The sequence below is a fragment of the Drosophila mojavensis genome, unplaced genomic scaffold, assembly GCF_018153725.1.
Source record: "Drosophila mojavensis isolate 15081-1352.22 unplaced genomic scaffold, ASM1815372v1 contig_136, whole genome shotgun sequence".
Taxonomy (NCBI): Eukaryota; Metazoa; Arthropoda; class Insecta; order Diptera; family Drosophilidae; genus Drosophila; species Drosophila mojavensis.
In genome coordinates, this window is record NW_025318667.1 from 19,805,679 (window position 1) to 19,828,633 (window position 22,955).

A 22,955-nucleotide genomic window follows, 5' to 3' on the forward strand; every position below is an offset into this window, starting at 1 on the left:
AACAAATTAACAAAAATCCAAAAAATATTCATCAATATTTATGTGGATTCCGTGTATTCATATATTACACTACTCACCCCAGAAGCAGGCGACATAAATGTCAAATGACAGCGGGAATACCAAATGCAGCACCAACCCTTTTTTGCTCTGTAGTGTGGCTGACAATCCAGGCGCAGGATGTGTGCGTATCTCCTTTCTCTCTCCCCCAATCTCTCAGACGGATGGCTGCAAAAAGGTCAAATGGAAAAACAAGTAGAAGAGTCAGCATATGAAACACGAAATTAATCAACTTTAAATAATTTTTCAGCAATTCGTAATCTAGTCAAAGGTTTTTCGGGCTTGAAAGTTGCTTAAATGGATCACCTTAAAAAGCTTGTGGCTTAAAGAGCTCATTAAAGTAGTGTTAAAGCTTAGCTTAAAGCACTTGAGTTTAGAGACTAGAGGTAGTTTTATAATAAGAATTTTTCTAATTTCATATATTGATGATGAAAGCTTTTTTAAACTTTTATGTGCTTCAGCTTTTGCCTTCTTCGTAATAGAAATTGATCAGAGTAACGTAAGACAAAGCTTCAAAATGCTGAGGGCTCCAGTGGCAGGAGTCGAGCAATGCAAATTGAAAGTTATATTATAAATTTTTCTTAAGTTGTTTTAAAAGCAAAATCTAGAGATCTAGACATTTAAAGTAGTTTTATAGCAAGAATTTTCTTAGTTTCATAAATTGATGGTGGAAGTGCATTATTATTTTATTATTATTAATAAGAATTTTTCTAATTTCAAAAATATGATTAAAGAATATTTTCATTTTTTATGTGCTTCAGTTTTCGCATTCTTCATAATACAAATTGACTAAAGTGACTAAAGACAAACTTATTAAAAACTAATTTAAGAGTACTTTAAAAGTAAAATCTAGAGATCTAAAGATTGGAAATAGTTTTGAAACACGAATTGCCCTGATTTGATGATATACTAATATTAAACATTTTTTCAACTCCTAATCTGCTTTAGATTTTGTCCACATCATACTGAAAGCACTGCTTTAGACACAGCTTTAATGTGCTTTCATGGAAGCTCGCTACGTAATTTCAGAATTTCTATATACGACATTTGGTAAATTAGCAAAATACTTTGTTTAGACGATTTTGAAATTGGGAATGTGTGCTATGTGCTTTCATATCAGAGTTTGATATATATATATACATATAAATTTTTTTTTTTTTTTTGAGTTCTTGTAACACAAAACCAAAGCAAATTTGTAAATGCGCAAATGTTTTGCGTCTATTTGTTGCCGAGAGGAAGTGCGGCTGTGGGTATTGGGCGTATCAGATATATATATACATATATATATGTATATAGACTTATATCTGTATTTATACCCCATTTAAAAGACCTTGAGTATAATTCCAGCCAGAGCTTTTGTGTGTGCTTACATAAAATTTGACAAAACAACCAAATCGGGTGATGATTAAAGCTGTTTATATAGAAATATATAGTAAATAAGTATATATACAATATATATAGAGCTTTATCAGTGGATGAGTTTCTCTGGAATATTGTAGAAGCTGTGCTCAAGTTAAATAGCTTTAAGCTATGGCTCGTTTCCCATTTGCCATTTCCTGGAAAATTTTGACCCATGTGCGGGCTGGCGCATAGAAATATTTTGGCTCTCTTTCTGTTGCCTTCCTTTCGAATTTGCCGTGCAGCGGCATTCGATGTAACAAATCCAGTTATTTGTTGAATTTGACAGTTTAATTCTACGCCTCGATGAGCGTTCGCCCGAATCGATGTCAGCCAAAGTAAAGGAACCAAAAACAAAATAAAAAAAAAAAAAAAAAAAAAAAGACGCCATATGCCCCAGCCAGTGTGGACCCTAAACATGCCACGCCCCCACGCACGCAACGCTTTGTGTCTATTTCAATCGTTATTTTGGCTGCCGTTGCTTTGAAATCAAACAGGTTTCTGCCATTTCAACTTGACATTCAATTTGTCGGCCCGCAGACCAAGCCAGGATCACTCACAGTGCGTTCGTACACTGCGCCAAATTGCAATCAAATTTCTGCTTTTCTGCCATTTCAAGCGAGGGGGGAGTGAAAAAGACACACACACACACATACATACAGAGATGGTAAGTAAGTCAGCAGCAAATAGCCAAGTCCAAAGCATGCCAAGCCATAAAAGTAAAATTTGCATTCGGCTGAGAAATTTCTATGAGTGGACACCAGATTTTCGAGTTACCCATGGGCAAGGGTTGGCGCTGTGGGCCACAGTGGTGAAAACTTGTACCAAAAACAAAAACAGAAGACAACAACAGCAACAACAACAAAATCAGGCAAGCGCTATAAAAACAGCAAAACGCAAATCAAGAAAGATAATAAAAATTGAACAATAAAAGAAGAGAGCCAACAAAAAAACAGAAGCAACAACAACAACAACAACAACAACAGCAACAGTAAAGCAAAGGCAAACAAAAAAAAAGTGAAAAAAAGCAACAACAACAACAACAATAATAATAACAGTAACGGGCGGCGTCAAGTGCCAAAAACACGTTTAAATGTCAAAAATGTAACTCCCCAGACGACGACAACAATAACAACAACTTCGACAACAACAACAACAACAACTATAACAACTGCAACAGCTGCAGTCGCCGCGGCGCCGATAAAGCAACAAAAATCAAATTAGCGCCAAGCAATGTCGCCGCAGTCGACGCCGACGCCGACGCCGACGGCGCAGTTGACGCAAGAGTTGACGGCGCAGCTTCTGCCTGTGAGACGTTTGCAATCATCTCACAGCTTCGTCGGCTTCTTATTAATTTTTTTTGGCATTTCTGCAGATTGTTGCTGTTGCCATTGCTGTTGTTGTTGTTGTTGTTTTCTTCGTTACTTTTTTATTGCTGTTCATAATTTGCGCTTATGCAAAGACAAAAGCAACAAAAAAAAAAAACCTAAATGCAAAAATAAATAAAATACTTTTAAATTAAACGCAAATTTTGGACTTGTTTTCTTCTGGTCATAAAAAATATGACGAAGAAGAAGAGGAGGGGCGAAAAAAAAAAAAACAAAACTGCGACAGCAGAAATAAATGATTATAATATCATTATTGTCAAGTGCGTTAAAATTTATGAGCAATGAAAACTTTTCTCTGCTGCCGCCGCTCCAGAAGGGTTATCCGGGCAAACAGCGCCGAAGTCGGGCTTGCAGTTCATAAAACAAGTCCATATCAAGCCGCAGAAGTTACGCCACTTCATAATTCCGAGGGGAGTACTTTCTTGTTTTTCTCGCTAGCCTCAAAATTCCGAAGGCGAAGTGTAGAAGCTGTGTTAGAGGACATTTGCAACACGGAAAGGGAATAGTCAGATGCATCATTATTCGCTCTCCCTCTCTCACTCTTCGTGGAACACCCTCGCCCCATTGTGTCTCTTTTTTTCTCCATCTGTTTTTGTCGCTGTCTTAATCTGGCTCTGTAACTGCTTTAGCATGTTTTCTCTCTTTCTCTTTCTCTCTCTCTCTCTCTCTCTCGTTGTGGAACACCGTCTTTTCTCTAATTCTCACGTCTTCTTTGGGTCATTCTCAATTCGTCTATATAACTACTGCAGCTATTGCTCTCTCATTCTCATTCTCTCACTCTCTGTCTCTCTCTGTCTTTCTATAGCTTTCTTGTTCTGAAGTCCCAATTATCTAATGCTCTCCTTCCTCTTTATCCTATATATCTCTCTATCACTCTGGCAGTTTCTCGAGCCATCTCTGTTTGTCTCTCTCTCTCACTGTCTCTCTCTCTCTCATTGTGGAACACCGTATTTTCTCTAATTCATTCTTCATCTTTGGTCATTCTCGATTCTGTACTGCTCTCCTTCCTCTTTATCCTATATATCTCTCTATCACTCTGGCATGTTTTCGCGCCTTCTCTATTTCTCTCTCTCTCTCTCTGTTTCTCTCTCTCTCTGTTTCTCTCTCTCTCTGTTTCTCTCTCTCTCTGTTTCTCTCTCTCTCTCTCTCTCTCTCTCTCTCTGTTTCTCTCTCTCTCTGTTTCTCTCTCTCTCTGTTTCTCTCTCTCTCTGTTTCTCTCTCTCTCTCTCTCTCTTCACCACTCATTATATCAAAGTCTCTATTTCAATCATTTTACCTTTCTGCTTGCAGTTGAGCTCTCAGAGTTAATCCAAATTAATATTCAAGCCAAATATCGTTCGCTTTGATCTTTCTTCCAATTCCAATTCCTTCCCTCATGTCTCATACAATCAATCAAAAAGCTTGCACTTATGCCTCATTAGAGCTAGTTAAGAGATCGCTTACATCTCATATAGCTTATCACCCTTGAAATTACGTACAACAATCGATGAGTTTATTCGATAACTAAATCTTGAGTGCTCCAACACATATTGCGCAGAATCCAAGAAATAATGAAACGAATTTCAATGCAATCATAATTGCCAACTGAAATATGAATGTCGTCTGCGAGTGGTTTGAGTGGTGCGAGTCATTTGTAAGCTATTCATGAAACCAGCTGACAGAGCTGACAGAGCTGGCGCAGCTACCGCTGCCACTACCGCTGCCACTACCTCTGCCACTACCGCTGCTGCAGCAGAAACTTGAATGCCTGAGGCTTGAACTCTGCGTCTGTCGATTGCAACAGATCCGAAAGTGATTGCATGGCCAAGACATGATTAAAGCTTAATTAATTGCAACTGACAATGACAAGGAGAAGTCCGCTTAGCTCCCTCCCTCTCTCCCTGCCACCGCTCTGCTCTACGACCCCACCACAGCTTGAGTTCAACTCAGGGACAGTCAAAAGCCGCACAGTTGTCCGGGGGTGCTTCAAGCGGGTCAAAGAGCCCAACCGTCGATTTCTGTAACCATTAACCATTATCAGCAGAAATATGCCGTTATAGTATATTCAAAAATATAGCTTGAAATGTGGCTTTAAATAGCCACCTCTTTATCTGTATATAATTGACGATATGTAGACCTAAACTGAGCTAGAACTATGAAAAAGGAAAAAAAAAACAGCTTTAATATAGCTAAATCTATAAAGCAACTGCATAAACGTAGCTAGATTTATATACATATTTAAACAGCTATAGCCAAAACTTTATAGCCGAAATCCATTCAATAAAACTTCAGCTAGTTAAATCAGCTGCGAAATAGCTTAACAGCTAAAACCAAACCTACATAGCCAAAATCGATTTAATATCTAGCTATAGCTAGTATAGCTCAGTTGCTAAATAGTTATACAGCGAAGGGAATCTGCAAATCTTCTTTTAGCTATTTTGCTCTAACTGAAAAGTTAGCAAATATCTTCAACCAATTAGCTTTTCAGCTATTCAGCTGTAGCTGAAACTTTAGCGGAAATCTTCAACTAATCATTTTCTCAGCTATTCCGTTCTAGCTGAAACTTCGGCAGAACTCTTCAGTTTGAGCAATATTTAGGCCTACGATTCAGCCAAATGCTGTAGCCTATGGCCATAATAGAGCTAAGCAGCTGTTATTTAGCTACAGAACATTTGGCTATAATCACACATATCTAAAGCTAAACTAGTGGACTCTATGATTTTGGCTATAGCTAAAATAGTTATTAACTAGCTTAATCTTCAGCTTCAACTTTAGTCGACACCTTAGCGGCTTAGCCGTAGTTTACCTATATTTACGGCTATTTAGCTTCAGCTATAATCGCTGCTTTATAGCTTGAGTTCTAGCTATAGCTATAGCCATGGCTGTCGTAGCTGTTGCGCAGTTGTTGTAATCTATGTGACAGCATGACATACAGCCTGCCCCCAGCAACACAGGCCTCACTGCCTCCCTCGCCCCCCTTGGCACACCCACCGCCCCTGGGGAGGAGCTGACGATCAGTTCAATGGAGGTCAATGTTCGCCCGATGTTTCCATTTGTTTTTTGTTTTTGTTTTTGTTTTGTTTTTGCGACTTTAAATGTGGTTTTGTTTTTGATTTCGATTAGACAAAGTTGGCATACGATTGCGGTCTCTCTCTCTCCCACTCGGTGTGTACTTCTCTCTCTCTCTCTCTCTCTCTGTCTTTGTCTTTCTCGCTCTCCCTGCGCCTTTGTTAAAGTCATTAAACTTTCTATGGCTGTGCTTATCACAATTGTTGTTGTTGTTGTTGCTGTTGGTACTGCTGCTGCTGCTGCTGCTGCTGCTGCTGCCGTGTGTCTTCATCGCAGCAACATGTTGCAGCTGTGGCTGCTGCGGCCGCCGCTAACAGGCCCGCTCATTAGTTCAATGATTTTGAATGTGGAGCAACAACAATGCCAGCATATATTGCTGCTGTGGCCGGCATTGATTTATCTGCCATCTCACGTTCCATTGCACGACAACAACAGCAACAGCAACAGCAACGACAACTCCAGCAATAGCAATAGCAATAGCAATGGCAGCAGCAACAACAATTGAGAAGGGCCGCCTGGTCGTGATCGGCGGATAGCTTTGGTCCGATCCATGGCCCACCCATGACTCGCATTGTTCAGTCAGCAGCATCGTCTTCGTCTTCGTCATCGTCATCGTCATCGTCATTCGTGCTCGTCCTCCGACAACGTCATCATCGCCTAATGCATTGCATTGCATTTTCAATTGAATTGCTTGAACCACAAAATCATTGACAGCACACAACGTTAACAACTGCCAACAATGCGGCTACTGTTGTTCTTATTAGTTGTTGTTGCTGCTGCTGCTGCTGTTGCTGTTGCTGTTGCCTCTGCTATTGCTGCCGAAGGCATCAGCAACATGTCAGCGGCGGTCACACGGCCAATCGCCCATTCAGCAAAGAGGGCGCCATCAGTTCATGAGAAAACTTCTGCAAAAGATGCCACACAGCCAGCAGCAGCAGCAGCAGCAACAGCAACAACAACAGCAGCAGCTGCTGCTTGCTTGGCCCCGCTGCAATTGCTGGCATTGGTGTGGGCGCATGAAGCAGAGGGCTGGCTGTGATAGCAAAGGCAATAGCTGTTGTTGCTGTTGTTGTTGTTGTTGTTGTTGTTGTTGCTGTTGCTGTTGCTGTTGCTGTTGCTGTTGCTGTTGCTGCTGTTGCTGCTGCTGCTGCTGTTGGTGTTGCTGGCAATTGGCATGCTTGCATTTCGCTGTCGCAACAAATTTTAATACATTTCTCACATAATTCGACTCTTGGCCCCGCACAACAAGAATACAATGCAGCAGCAATTATTGCTCTTGTTGCTGTTGCTGCTGCTGCTGCTGTCGTTGCTGTTGTCAGTGATTCGCTACGCATAGCCCTGGGTGCAAACATCATGTGATCAGGCCTCTTGGCACGCCTCAAATTAAGTTTAGCGCAATGGAAAGCAAAAAGCTGCGCTTTATTTGATTTTAGTTAGTTTACATAAAAAGCAAAAGCGAGTTTTTTCACGTTAATCAGATAATAAAATTATGTTGTTTGTTGTTTGTTGTTTGTTGCTGGTGTCGTTACTTCAGAAAGAAAAACAAAAAAAAGAAAATGAATAATAAACAAACCTAATAAAACAACACAATATGATAACAATATGATATATATAAAACACATACATATATACACATATGCACACACATACACACACATACAGTTTTGAGGGCCACAAACTGAAATGAGCATTGTCAAGCAAAACAGCGCCGGCTACCGCAAACAGCTGTAGCGGATGCCAGCGTCGTTGTTGGCCCCATTCCCCATTTGGCACCTCGGCTTACCTCGGCATCAACATGCGCCAGCTAGCCCAGGGGTCGTGGGTGTTGCTGCCGCCAGCAGCAACATCAACAGCAACAGCAACAGCAACAACAACAGCAACAACAACAGCAACAACAAGAGCGACAAACGTGGCGGGCAAAAACACGCGTTTCCATTTTGCACATACCAAAAACTGCAATGCACAACAAGAGTGATCCCTAACGAGCCCTGGCCCAAACCAAATGCCACGCCGCGCACATTGAGGCTGCTCTCGCTCCTGCGCCTCCTCCTGCTGCTCCTGCTCCTGCCTCTCCTTGGCTGCATTCACATTCACAAGCCACAACACACGCTCTGCTCTGCTTTGTTCTCCTGCCATGCAGCTTCCATCACGTTAGCATTGTAAAAACATATGCTTTCACACTTGACACACACACACACACACACACACACACACATATATGTCACTTACAAGCTACACACACACACACACTCACACAGACAAACAGGTGCACTGCTGTCCAGCTAACAAAATTGTCGCAACTGTTTTGCCTGAATGTTCCAGAACTGCAGAGTTGAATGCGGAAATATGCGATGGGAGATATTCGACTTGATGGGGATATTCTAGAATTCAACATTCTAGAACACTTGTTCGATTCAAATGTTTTTATCTTCAATTTATTTAATTTGTTTTCAGCTAGTTTATTCTTTGTTTAAGAGTTAAGAATTAGATGCATTGAAATTGAGGAACTTGGTGAATTTTAAATATATGTACATACATATATTTTCATTATTCTGTTTCATTCTGTGTGCCTCTCTTTCTGTCTCACATTCGTATGCGTATTATTTCAGCCTCTGTGTTTCTTTTTGCTATCAATCTTTTTCCTTTCATATTCTTAGCTTTTCTTTCTGCCTCTCTCACTCACTCAGCCCCTATCTGTCTATCTTTCTCTATTATTACCTCTTTCTCTGTGACTCTGTCTTTGTATTGTCTACCTCACTTTCTTAATATTCTCTCTCTCTCTCTTTTTCTCTTTATGATTCTTTATTTTTGTTCATTTTTTCTCTTTCTATGTCTCTCTCTCCTTCTATAGGTCTCTCTTTCTATTACTCTCTCTCTCTCTTTCGTTTTCGCCATCTGTCTTACTTTTATTTCTCTCTCTCTCCATCTCTCTCTGTCCATCTCTCTCTTTCTAACTTACTCTCTCTCGCTCTTTCTCTCCCTCTCTCTTTCTTTTCCTATTAGTCTCATTGCTTTCTCTCTCTCTCTCTATCTCTCGCTTTAATTTTGATCGATCATACGAGTTCTCTTGCACGCTCCCTCTCTCTTTCTTTTATTTATGATATGACTTCTGTGACTTTGTTATTCTCCGCCCTACACTCTCTAGGCTTCCCTTTGTTTCCTCCGCTATTTTCTATATCAGGAATTCTTTATATTTTTTACTACAATAATCTTGATTCCTTTGTATATTGATTGAGTCAATTCTCTTATTCTTTACTCTTCTCCATCATTTTCGCTTCTTCATCTTCTTTGTCGTCTCTAGTTCAGCTCCCTGGACATAAAAGCTTGTCGCCTGGCTCTGCTCGTGTGTGTGCATGTTTATGTGTGTGTGCATGTTTATATATGTGTGTGTGTGTATGCGTGTAGATCCTGGCCGGCCAATCCAGGACCACTCGCCGGTTGCCTTCCTGCTATGCTGGCCTCCACTTGTCGCACTTTACATGCATGAAAATTAAGTGCTTGTCACATTTGCGGTTGACAACGTTTAATTTTCAGTTTATTTTTATGCTTTCCCAAATAACATGCCAAGCAATACCCCTGCATACCCAAGGGTGGGCGCGCGCCTGTGTGCGTGTGTGTGTGTGTGTGTGTGTGTGTGTGTGTGTTGGGGGAGGCGTGGCTGGTCGCACATGCAAATGCGGCTGACACAAACAAGAAACAAGTAAACAGCAAAGCAGAAACACGAAAAAAAAAACGCAACAGCAGCAACACAAATTTAAAATAATTAAATCATTTACCAAAAACAGCAACAGAAGCGACAGCAGCAGCAGCAGCAGCAGCAACAACAGCAACAACAACGGACGACAGCAGCAGCAACAGTAGAAATAGAAATGAAAACGGAATATAAAATGTGTAATAAAGTGTAATAAAAGAAGAAGAAGAAGAAGCAGAATGAAAGAAACAACAACTGTAAGCGGAAGTAGCAGCGACGCATTCAGCTGTGACGTCGACTGAGCTTTGGCTTATATCAGAAACAGCAGCAGCAGCAGTGATAGCAGCAGCAGCAGCAGCAGCGGCAGCAACGGAAGAAGGTCTGCTTCGCTCAACCACCGCCCCCTGCGCGGCACGCCCCTCCCACCGCCAGTCGCTCTCGTTGTCGGCGACGACGAAGACGTGGAGGCATCATAAAGAAAGACAAACGACGACTGTCGGCCATGGAGTGTAATGTAAATTACGAGCAAAGCCAAATGAAAACAATAAAAAAAAAAGTCGCATTGTAATAGCCGCTGCTGTTGCTGTTGTTGTTGTTGTTGCTGCTGTTGTTGTTGCTGCTGTTGCACTATAGGCATCAAACGAGGCAGTCAACCGCTGCACCTGTGGGCCAATTGTGGCAGCCAGTGCTCAGCTAGCTGCGTCGATCGTTGGCGATTAGGCGGCCGCTGCCCCAAACTGTTTACTGCTTCCGCTTGCTGCCGGCAACAGCAGCAACAGCAGCAACAACAACAACAGCAACAGCAGCAACGACAACAACAATGACCACAAAAGCGTAACATGCGCTGCCGCAATCAAATCAGCCAACCCCTCCCCGCCTCTTTCCGCCTACCCCTCGGCCAATTACCATTCCTGCTGCGACTGCTGCCTGCCTGCTCCCTCTCTCTCTCTCTCTCTCTCTCTCGCACACTCTCTCTGTCTCTCTCGCTCTGCTCCTCGCGACGTTCGTCGACACTTTGACGCTTCGCTGGGCTTAAGCGGGCGACGCCGATGACTCAGTGCGGCGGCACAAGCCGGCCCCGAGTCACCCTGTGACGGCATTTCATGCTCAAATAACTGACTGCCCAGTGGATGGAAGAAGAGCGGCAGCAGAGGCAGAGCGGCAGCAGAGGCAGAGCGGCAGCAACTCTTGCAACGCTACGCTGCACATGGCTAGCGCAGCTTGGGGACAGCTGGAGCCCGCTTATGGGGGATTCTAAGCAGCGGCCACTTGCGTTTTGGCATTTCAATTTAGCCAACTCACCCACACACACACACACACACACACACACAAACACAAACCGATTGCGGTTCAGGTGGCACGGAAAGGTCAAGTGCGTTATCCAATTTGGATTTGAACTTTATATAAACAGTTAGGATAACTGTTTGCGGTCCACAAGTGGCTAAAAGTATTAACAGCTGCGATTCATTTATATATTTAGTTTTTCACAATTATACAGAAAATAACAAACAAATATATTCATAGCATTTATTATAATAATACATCCATTGTTATTATTGTACCATACGAAATCATCAATAGTAAAAGATTTTATCGATTCATCAGTGCATTACCATGGAAAATGCTAATCATGAAGCTAATAACTTTTACAGCTACAGAGAGCGAGGATGCTGATGTAAATGGAGATATCTGTGCAATAGGTATATAGAGCCAGAGCTGTTTCTTTTACTATGCCTTTTGATATCCCTAAGCTAAACTCTTAGCAATCTTCCAAATGAAATCGAGAATGATGATGTAAGCATAGATAACTATGGAATAGATATATATATAGAGAGAGAGTACATAGATAGATAGAAATAGTCCTTTCACAGGTTAAGCAGAGGATTTAAAAGTCTTCAAATAGAAATTCGAGAAGGATATTGGAAACATAAATATCTATGATATATATAGATTTTCTTATGCTATCTGCTTTATATGTAATCATCCCTTTGAAATGAAATGAGAGAATGAGAATGTAAACATAGATTACTATGCAATATATATGTATGTATATATATATATATATAGTCTAACTACCCATACTATATATGCCCTACTTTCACAGGCTAAGCTAAGGCCTTAACAATCTTCAAATTGAAATTCATGGAGGATACTGGTATAGATAGATATCTATAATATATACATATATCGAATAAGTTGTACAATCTCTTTTCAGTCTATATAATATATTTTACTCCTAAGATGCTAAGTATTAGTTTTAGCAATCTCCAAAATGAGATCTTGATCGTCTTAAGGCAACAGTTACTCATATTAACCCAAAGTAAATGCATTCCAAATTTCAAAAAATTTTTACAGACATGTGGTACTTTGATGTATATAATAATTAGTTTGTAAAGCGAGAATATAACCATTTAAATAGGTTGCACTTTGAGTGCCTTACCCTGTGTATAAGAACAATAAATATATATAATATCTATCTATTTTTAAAATCATATTTTTATATTGAATAAAAGCAGAAAATGCTGTAGAATCAATCAGTTTTAAGCTAGAATATTCTGTCTGCTTCAATATAACATTTTTTTTATTATTATTCGTTTTTTTTTTTTTTTTCTGCTACACGATCCGCTTGACCTCTGCTTCGCTCGTTAACAATGAAAACAGACAGAGAGCAAATATATTTCGCTGCTCTGTTCGCGCTCTGATGATATTTTTGCTGTAACCGAATATTACAGAATTCGTGCAGCTGGCAGCGCATTAGCTGAATTGCAGCTGCTCGCTGGACAAGCGAGGCGAAATCAAAAGCTAACACCAAAACTCTGGCCGATTGGCAGTAATACAAAACGGAAGCTGAGGTCACGGCGCAGCGCTCCAAAGGCACGTACTTTGCATTCTTTGCGAACTGGCAAATGCGTTTAGCCTGCGAGCGCCTCGTGGGCTGCAACCCATACACATGCACATGTATGCAAACATATACCACTATTTCAGTGGGCAAAATCCGACTGGGTCACGGCGTGAGTCCGACTGGGGTGTGCAGCAGGAGTCGGCGGAGGCTGGGCAATTGAGAGCCGCACGAAAATGAGTTCGTGTTTCGTTGCTGATTTATTAACTGTGCTAGTAAGAGAGAGAGAGAGAGAGAGAGAGAGAGAGAGAGGTAGTGTATGTGTGTGTAAAGTACTTAATTTGATTTGCGTGCCGTTTGTAACACTTTCTAATGCCTAAACACGAAGTTTTGGGTGGAAAACCATTTGAACTCTGCTTTTGTGAATCGGATGTCAACAATTTTTGGTAATTCCCAGGGCTGGGGGCTGAGAGCCGAAATGCCGAAAGCCAAATGTTAAATTTCATTAGATGCTTCACTGGGAATATGAGGGCGGTCGAGCTGTCTGGCTGTCTAGCGGAAATGATCGGTTTGCCACACACACTCACACACACTCACACACACAGACACACACATATATGCATATAGACCCATGGGACTCGCGCACCCACTGATAACACCAATGACATCATCATCATCATCGTCGTCATCATCATCATCGTTGTCATGATCATTAGCTATATAAATAATAGAATTTGTTGTTTTGCCAAATGTTCATTCCATTTTGCGACTTTTGTTCTGATAAGACCCAAGCCAAAGTCAAGTGGTTCAATGGGCCGTGAAAACTCTTCATCTATCGATTTAGGTTAATATTACTGCTGGACTGGGATTACGTGACTTGGAATAGCAACATAGCAACATAAGAGAGACAGAGAGAGGGAGCTTTACTAAAGGATTTAGTGTGAATTGAGCTGCGATTAAAGCCGATCAAAGTCGATTTATATAAAGTTTATGATCTAGATTTAAGTATAGACTTGATAACTGAGACATGCAGAAAGTATTACTCAATTCTTCTACTACTACTTAGACTTAATTGAGTGCAGGTCTAACTCAGGTACATCCCAAGAGATCGCTTCCAAGAATTCAGAATCCTGTTATATTAAATAATAACTGATTAAGTTCTTTAAAATAATCAATATGAATAGCTATAAAGCATCAATTGACAACTTAAGAACCGTTAAGTTGTTGAAAAACACACCAAAGGCAAAAAACTCGAAGCACAAGTTGATGATCAAGCCTGAAGATTGATCAGCTAAAAACCAGTTGAAATATTTGAAAAAAAAAAAATTTATTTATGCATGAAAAAAGAAAAAATAAAAACAAAATAAAAACGGAAAGACAAAAGAGATTTAAGTAATCGCACTCTCTTTGCATTGCAAAATCTCCAATCAAGTGAGCATTTCTTGGTATTTCGATGCGATCTCGTCAGCGAAAACCGGCCGCAGCTGATGCCGGACAGCCAGCGATCACATCCGCAATCACATCCGCGGCGCCGCGGCGTTTGCATCGCGCCTGCAATTAGCGAAAAGGTCAAAGGCCACAGCAGCTGCTGGGCCTGGCCCAGGGATAACGGCAAGGATCTGTCTGATAGCTACCAAATGGCAAGCAGCGCACACCTAATCCGACATGCTCTAGCCCTATCTCGCTCCCATTCCCACTCTCGCTCTCTCTCTCTCTCTCTCACTCACTGGCTCGCTCAGCCCTGTTTAACGGCGAAATTTAATTGAATTTGCATTTAAAACATGTTTTCAATTTGCACAGCCAACAAAAGGCAATAATTATAATAAAACCAAATAAAATATTTATGTATGTATATAAACCGAAAGAAAGAGCAAAGAAAAGAAATAACAACAACTACTTACATTTAACTGCTTTATATCCCAGGCGCAAGCAGAAGAAGAAGACGAAGAAGAAGGCGTCGTCGCCGGCGGCGGCGGCGGCAGTGAAGAAGAGCGCAGAGGCAACAACAGTTACGCATGCGTTGTTGCGGTTGCTGTTGTTGCTGTTGTTGTTGCTGCTGTTGTCAACGCGGTGCCTGTTGTTGTTGTTGTTGTTGCAGTTATTGCTATTTGGTTTGTTTGTGTTTGGTTTTTTTTCTTGTCGTTCGCTGATTTGGCGCGTTGTTTTTGTTGTTGTTTTTTGTTTTTTTTTGGGTTAATACAAAATTATTGTAAAATAAATTAGCAAACGCATAAATATTAAACACGAATCTTGTGCGTTTATGTTTTGCTTCTTTTGTTGTTGTTTTATTTGTTATATTTCTTTCACGCTGTTGTTCTTGTTGTTGCGCTTAGAACCATGCTCCAAATATTTGTTATCGTTGCGGGCTTTGCTTTTGTTGCTTTTTCGGCTTGTATTATTTATTTATTTTTATTTATTTTTTGTCTAAATTTTGTTTAATTGCTTAAAGTTTTCTTGTCGCTTGTTGCCTTTCATTTTTTCCTAGTCGCTCTCGTAGCTGTTGTTGCTAGCATTATGACAGCTGTTTGTTGTTGCTGTTGTTGTTGTTGTTGTTGTTGTAGTGCAAGCGCCTCACATGGCAGCACACACACACGCACATACAATGCGACGCACATAGGCACACGCACACAGACGCATTGATGAATCCGCGTTCACAAAGAAAAAGATTTTGCACACAAGAAAAAAAAAACACACACACACACACAGGCGAAATGAAAATGAAAATAAAATAATATAAAAGTCAATTTATAGTCACAATTTTACACGGTAGCAACAACAACAATAATATGTATTATTTATGGAAATAAATTGAATTCGTAGTGTGTATTAAACGAAGTAGAAAACGCACGCACAGTGGATACAAAACATAACTGTAAAAATTGTAAAATATTAAAAAAAAAAACAAGATTTAATATATTGAATCTATATGTATATGTATATGTATGTATATGTATGTATGCAAGTATATATATTTATATATGTATGTATGTATGCACTTTGTTGTGACAACAACAACAACGACAAATTGTAAAAGATTATAATTTCAACATGCATAAATACACATGCATACAAACATATATTATATACATATTATATGTATATATAAGATTATAAATTATCGGCGCCTGTTGCTGTTGTAACAATAGCCAACAGCAGCAACAACAACAAGCAAATGTCGCGTGTGTTTCACAACACATAAATAAGTCAATTTACATGAATACATGCATACATGTATCTACATACATACATACATATGTAGATATATGTATGTACGTATGTATGTATGTCTCTCTATATGAATATTAAGCTTTATTTTATTTTATTTTAATTTATTTGATTTTTTTTTGTGCATTTTATTTCACTCGCTTTTTGTTTCCTTTCACAGATATGCTTGGGCTTTTGTTGTTGTTTTTGTTGTCTCGAATTTGTTTGTTATTGTTGCTTTTGTCATTTGGTTACACAGTCCACAAAATTCAAATAGGAATCGGGTCAAACTAAAACCAAAAGCGAAACACATCACCAAAGAGAAATGCACACGAAGAAACGTTTTGCTATACATGTGAAAAAATATTTTTTATTTTTATTTTATTTTATTTATTTTTTTTTTAAATGCGACACATTTTTGTTTTTGTTTTTTGCTTTTTGGCGCGCACAAAAAAAAAATGCAAGTTAAAACTTAAAAAATTTAACATTTATTTTGCACGTTTCGTGCGATTGCACATAACTGTAATTGTGTTAGCATTAGTCAAGTGCTCGTACATCCCGTTATAGTGTATGCTTATATTTTGGTATATTTTAAATACTCGACAAAAAACAAAAACTAAAAAAACGGAGCACCACAGAAATAGAAATAGCAATCGAAAATAGAAATTAGATAAAACAACACGGAGACCAAAAAATTCAAAAAATACAAAAAAAAAAAAAACAAGTTCAAACTGTTTTGGTTGCTCTTTACGGCACTTGTCACTGTTCATTTCATTTAAGTTTCTGATTTCTGTGGCGTTTGCTCGGCTGGAGAGAGGGAGCGAGGGTGGGAGGGGTCAGAATATGGGTAGAGGCAGATGAGCCCCGTTTTAACGATCCCGAGCTCTGACGTTCAGGCAGAGAGGCTCAGCTACACACGCACCGTTACCGTTCACGTTCACAGTTGTTTATGGAATGAGGCTTGGAAATGTGTGTGCGGGCGTCGTGGCTCCGAGCCAGCCGCAGCACCAGCACCAGCACCAGCACCAGCAGCAGCAGCAGCGGCAGCGTCAGCAGCAGCAGCAGACGCTGCGCCGACAGCGAGAGCGGTAGAGCGAGGGAGAGCGAACGCAGAAGAGCGTCAAACGATCGTGAGGCTACGAGTTGACTTGCTGTTCATCTGAATAGAGCGCGCGCGCAAGAGAGAGAAAGAGAGAGTGTAGGAGAGAGAGAGAGAGAGAGCGCGGGCAGGAGAGCCAGATGACAAAGAGAGCGCAACGACTTTGACTGGGCGACTAAATCGCGTACTAGTGTCAGCAGCAATGTAGCAGCAGTTGCGATTGTTGTTGTTGCTGTTGCTGTTGTCGTTTTTGTTGGTGGTATTATTTTTGCTAGTGCTGTAAATAATGTTCTTGCCGGCAATTAAGCTTGAGCTAACGAAAAAGTAAATGAGTCTGGCTTGAAAAAAATTAAAAAAAAAAAATGATGTAGAGAGGTAAAGTTCCTTCCTTTGTCTATCGAAACAAATAGAAACTCAATGATGAAGTTTTAAATTGAGAGCATGCATACAAAATGAATCAATTTGCATATTATACGTATGTATGTATATGTGTATATGACTTTTCTTACATATATACCAAGCAGTGCTGAAATCAACCCACTAACACACACATGGCATTCACTAAAATATGAAATACTTAATGAAATTTAATATTAAAATGTGACTTTGTTTTTATTTTGTTCCTTAACAATAATTGTTTTGAACTTCTTGTTGTAACTTCATCCAGTAGTACTCATTGTATCTATGCACGTCTGATATTCAGCACTACTATTTTTATGTACACCCGATTTTACATTGAAAAGCACTACAAATTCTAGATACAGCAATTTTTCAATGCTTCATTTTTCAATCTCCCTAATATCCTCAACAACAATTTCATTCTGGCCCAAACTAATGACATGTTGTTGTTTTTTTTTTTTTATATGGGAAATCGGGGTATAATTTTTTTTTTTTTTTGCATTTTACTTCTTTGTATTCTAGTCTAAGCAAATACCAGACAATTAATTCCTTTTCAATAGAAGAGTACCGTTTATTTCTCATGAACAGTATGATAACCATATGACAAGTTTGTTTATTCAGTTTGATTGAAAGATCTGCTTTAGCTTTATAAATAGTTTTTAACAATTTTCAATTGAAATAAATTAGTACTTTTTCCTAATGCATATCAAAAGTTATTTAATTCAATTCAAATTTTTGTGTATGGTATTTTCTATAGTTCCTAGAATTTCAGACTCGAGAAAGCTTTCAATTCAAGCTGAACCATATTCGAGTCAAAGTCAGCCTAATTGACTGGATAGCTACATAAATAATGGAATTTTAAATAATTATCGATAACATTTAAGTTGGAAATTTCCATTTACTGAAACATATATGTATGTATATATAATATATGTATGTACATATATGTACTATTCATTGCGATGAGTACGTGTGCTCGGCTTGGCTCTGCACATTAGCATTGGCTAAGAGCAATTTTTTTGGGTGAGTGTTAACTGAGAACTGGCGCTGGCACTGGCAACTGGCAACTGGACTCTTGCTGAGCTGCATTCGTCTGAGTTTGGAACTGAATGTGTGTCTGTGTATGTGGATAGATAGTTGGGCCGCATGATTAATGACAGCAGGGAAATGGATTTCTTTGCTTTGTTTGTGCAACTAATTGAGAAATTTACATAGAGCGTCTGACACGCAGCTCGGAATGGGTCTAACTGTGGGACTCCAGCTCTGCCTCCCTCTCTCTCTCTCTCTCTCTCACTCTCGCTCTCTCTGGGCAGGGGTCGTCGGTCTGGGCATGACAATTCCCATTCAGTTTTCACGTTCAGAAACAAATAGAAATTCTCTAGATAATTTTGTTTTTGTCTAAAACTATTTCAAAGAAAATCAATTTCTATTTTTTCACATTTTCAATTTGTCAAGTTGTTGTTGTTGTTGTCAACGCAACTTCTGTGCATTGTTCAAGACATTTTGTCTTGGCATAGGTCAGGTGTAGCAGACGCTGAAGAAAAATCATGGCGAAATCTGTACAACCGACTCCCACTAAGCCCTTAACACTTGCCCAAATCTCAACAGCTGTAAAGGTCAGCCGGAAAATGTTGGATCTCCGCTTAACCACGCAAGAGTAGAACTCCCAATAGCTTTACCAGCTCCCATAGCTACCTTTCTCTTGCGCTAAGCTCATCCGCTTACACTAACTTTTCCCGCAATCCTCTAGAATGAAAATTCAAGGAAATATATACAAATATCTCTTTCTCTCTCTCCCTCTCTCTCCTCTCTCTCTTATTCTATATATATGTATAAATAAAATCCCCTGCTCTCGTACCAGCTCCAATTCCTGCTCAAATTCAGCAACAGCCGCTGGGTTTTGGCAACGTATTTAATTTCTGTTTCCATTTGCCTAATTCTGGGTACGGGGCCTTGGGGGCGTGATTTTATTGAAATCCCTAAACTCAACTTGAATATGTTCGAATCCATTATGGTTTAATATCAATGCGCTGTAATGCTGTTGTTCTGATACCCTGTAAACATTGCCAATGGCCATTAAAAGGGGTTCATGTGCTAGAGTGGCAGACTATGTGAAGGGTGGAGAATAAGAGAATTTCAGAATGCAAATTAAGAGGTCTTAGGCTCTTAGGTCTTAAGGTTTCATTAATATAGAAAGAGTTATATAAAAGAAATTAAGTTAATATATTTGTCGATTTTCAGATACAGCCTAAAGAAAGTAAAAAGAGACTAAAACTAAGGAGGTTCTGTTATATAGACTCTCATATATATTTGTAGATGGTCTGAAGCAGCTCAAAGAGATTAAGATAAGACTAAAACTAAGAAGGTTTTATTACATTTTGCCGATTTTCAGATGCGTCTTACATAAGTTGAGATGGAATTTAAACTAAGAACTAAAGACTCTTATATTTTGGTCGATTTTCAGATAAGATTTAAACTAAAGAGGGCTTCTTTTACAGAGGCTCTTTTATATTTTTCGATTTTTAAATAAATCTTACATAAATGGAAAGAACTCGCAACTGAAAGCAGCTCTTCACTATCGTAGCAATATGCCAATTATGATAAAACCTCTTCTCTCTCTTGCCTTCCGCCTCCCCCTCTGTCACTGCAGGGTATCAGGCCAGTCGACTATCGCACTATAAATGGCTGTTGCTATTGTTCGTGTTGTTGTTGTTGTTGTGTGTTTGCTGCTCCATTGCCAAATTGTATTTCACGCTACTTTTAATTGGCCGCCCCTTCAATATGACCACCCCCTTCCCCACCCCCCATTGCGAGCATCCAACGGCAGCTGCTGTTTTTTAGGCCCACATAATGGCCAATTATGCCCGCTTGGACTCGCACATTAAAGCTCCTCTCGCCCACTATTAGTCTGTGTGTGTGTCGGTGTGTGTGTGTGTGTATGTATTGGTGTTGGAGTTTACGTTTTAATGGTCAAGTGTACTGCGAATGGATATGCCTCTTTCGTTCTGCCACTGGCCTTTCCCAAAAGTCCAAAAACAACAGCTTTTTGTTTTTTGCTGATACTTTTCCTGCTTCTTCAGCTTCTGCTGCTGCTGCTTCTTCTTCTTCTTGTGCTTTGTCTTCTTCAGCATATTTTGCTTCTTTTTTTTGGTACTTTAAGTGAAATCAATTAAAAAATTTCTTTGTCTTTCGAATGTTTGACTTCAGTTGTTGTCGATGTTGTTGTTTTTTGTTGTTGTTGTATTTGTTGTTGCGAAGCATCTTCCAAGTGGCATTTGGAATTCAATGGAAATTAATTTCTTTTGTTTTTTCTTTTTTTTTTTTTGGTGTTTTTTCTCCTTCTTCTTCTTCTTCGACTGGGCTGTTGCTTCTTCTTCATTTTCATTTTCACTTTTTACATTTGTTTTGTATTTTTTTTTTTTTTTTTTGGTGAAGGTTCTCGTTTTCACTTTCGAAAAAGTTTTGTCTGCTTGCTTTTTGGGAACATAATATTTTAATGCCTAAAAGCAGAAATCAAAATTTGGAATTTTCTTAATTGCTTGAGCTAATGAATAAAACTTTCAAGTTGTCAACAGTCAACAGAACGTTGTCCCATGGGTCGAAGTGTGGGGCGGTGGGGGCGTGGGTGCGTTGCGAGGAAATGTGAAAAAGATATCAATCGACAGTCAGGCCTAAAAAGATTTCACATGCTTCACAACAAGAGAAATCCTTTTTCATTTGAAACTCTCCCGCCTCGTTGTCGATTTATGTCTTTGGCAAGTCAAAACCCAAATTGACAACTTAATGCCATCAAAGTTCAAAGTGCGCACAATAAACCCCAACAACAACAGGCGGCACCCGAAACACTTTTCCCTCACCTCCAGCTCGACGCTGGTTAGGGGAGAAAAGAAAGAGAAAAAAAGTCTGCAATCGAATGCCAATGCCAATGTCGATGCCGATGACGATGCCGATGCCGATGCCGATGACGATGCCCATGTATCTGGCATCGACATTGACATTCAAATCTAAACATAAATAATAACAATGATAAACATGTCAACACGTCGAAAGCGCCTGGGCCGGGGCTTGGCCTGGAAGCCCCGCACATTCATGTCAGACACAGATAGAGATACAAATGCGGCTGCAGATACAGATACATGCCACATGTAGTAACAGATGCCAAATACCGATACACAGATACACCACGGCCAACAACAACAACAACAACAACAACGCAGCCGGAAAAAAGGCCAACAACAACATTTTTAGGTTTCAGTGCACTTTGGGCCTACCAGAATTGAAAGCGAAGGAAAATATCAAAAAAAAAAAAAAAAAAGAAGCAAATGGAGAAAAACCAACTCTGACAACAACATGAATTGCAACGATAAAAGTTCGAGCAACATGAAAAGTGGACAACAATTTGCTAGCACTAAAAAACTATAAACCTAATAGGCTAACAGTTGACAGTTACAATACGAAGAAGAAGAAGAAGAAGAAGGAGACGGAGGAGACAGAGAAACAGAATTAGAACTCGAAGTCATAGAGAGAAAAGAACATGAATCGTGATTAATGTAGATCTTTCGACTTTGCAGGCATTACGAATGCAACTTAGCCGCTCAGTGCTCCATTTTCGATAAGCCGATAGGCCGATAGTCCGATAATGGCAACTTGGGCGTTCCCAGGGCCAAAAAAATGTTCTTTGGGCTTGCCGTTGCTCCACTTAGAGAGCGACCCGAGTATATTAGTTGGCTTGAAAGTGGGTAGCTGAAGGTGTAGGTGAAGGCCTCTTAGTGATACAAAACTATGTCTATCCATCTATGATGATATTCTATGTACAGTTATTACTATGAAAATTCTCTTATTTCTTTCATCTCTCTCTCTCTCTCTCTCTCTCTCTCTCTCTCTCTCTCTCTCTCTCTCTCTCTCTCTCTCTTTGACATAGTATGACAGTAAGAAATATAAAATAACTTGATTAGGTAGGTAATTATGGGATAGATTATATAGAACCTAGAATTAACGAATATTTATCGAAATGGGCTAAGTAAAATCTCTTAATGAGAGATAATATCTAAAATGGGCTGTTAGCTGAAATTCAAGCTGATCAGGAAACTGTAAAAATTCAAGAGGCTTTTGCATAATTTCTTATTGATTCTGGCTGATCCTTATCAGCATTATTGTAAAAATTGTAAAATCATAAGAATACAAAAATAGTAAAATAAAAAGAAAACTGTTAGAATATTGGTTTTATACCATAAAAACTAACCTTTGATTTGATTCAGAGCTGCCCTGACTAGGTTCGGATCGGCTCGGTTCGGACAAGCAGTGCGCAGTCGGTTACAGCCGTTTGCCGACTTGCTACTGGGTTACTTTTCTCTCGCCAGTTTTTCAATGTGACGACAAGATGAAATATTTTACCCCGATATCTTATAAGAGAGAGTAGGAGAGTGGTAGAGCGAGAGGGCAGCACTGATAACTGAGCGGGCGACAGGCAGATACCAAGAAAATCGTGGAAACATGAAGCCAAGTGGCGTCGTCGTCTGCATCGCTGCTGCCCCTTTGCCGTGACATTTGAACTCGGCAATGAGTCATCACAAAAAACGAAAAAAAAAAACAAAAACACAGAAGAAAAACAATGTACACGAGCAACAGCAAGAAGAACAAGATACAACTACTTTGAACACTACATAGGGGTTTTTTCTTTCTCTCCCTCTGCTGTTGTTGCTGTTGTTGTTGTTGTTGCTGTTGCTGCTGTCTTAGAGCTCTGTAATTTGTTGACCTTCCAGGAATTTCGTTGGACGAGCCCAACACTCCAACTGTCCAGTCCGAAAAGAGTTGTCTACGAGCCTAGCCCTG

At 39.7% G+C, this 22,955-nt stretch overlaps 2 protein-coding genes and 1 long non-coding RNA gene across 5 annotated transcripts in view; 1 reads left to right on the forward strand and 2 right to left on the reverse strand.

Annotated features, from left to right (window-relative positions):
- Positions 1–14,515, reverse strand: part of LOC6584291 (protein folded gastrulation) — a 38,124-nt gene extending 23,609 nt beyond the window's left edge. Inside the window, exons 1-2 of the mRNA XM_044008407.1 lie at positions 14,323–14,515; positions 78–225 (exon numbers count right to left, since the gene is read on the reverse strand). The gene's annotated coding sequence lies outside the window, so the exon portion shown is untranslated. The remainder of the gene's footprint in view (positions 1–77; positions 226–14,322) is intronic.
- The window catches only part of LOC6584298 (chaoptin), a 242,412-nt gene that overhangs the window by 188,272 nt on the left and 31,185 nt on the right, over positions 1–22,955 (forward strand). The gene's annotated exons all lie outside the window — the stretch shown is intronic.
- Positions 14,876–16,746, reverse strand: LOC116804515. The gene is made up of 2 exons (XR_004364501.2): positions 16,548–16,746; positions 14,876–15,291 (listed from the first exon to the last, which is right to left on the reverse strand). It is a non-coding gene; the product is annotated as an uncharacterized LOC116804515 (long non-coding RNA).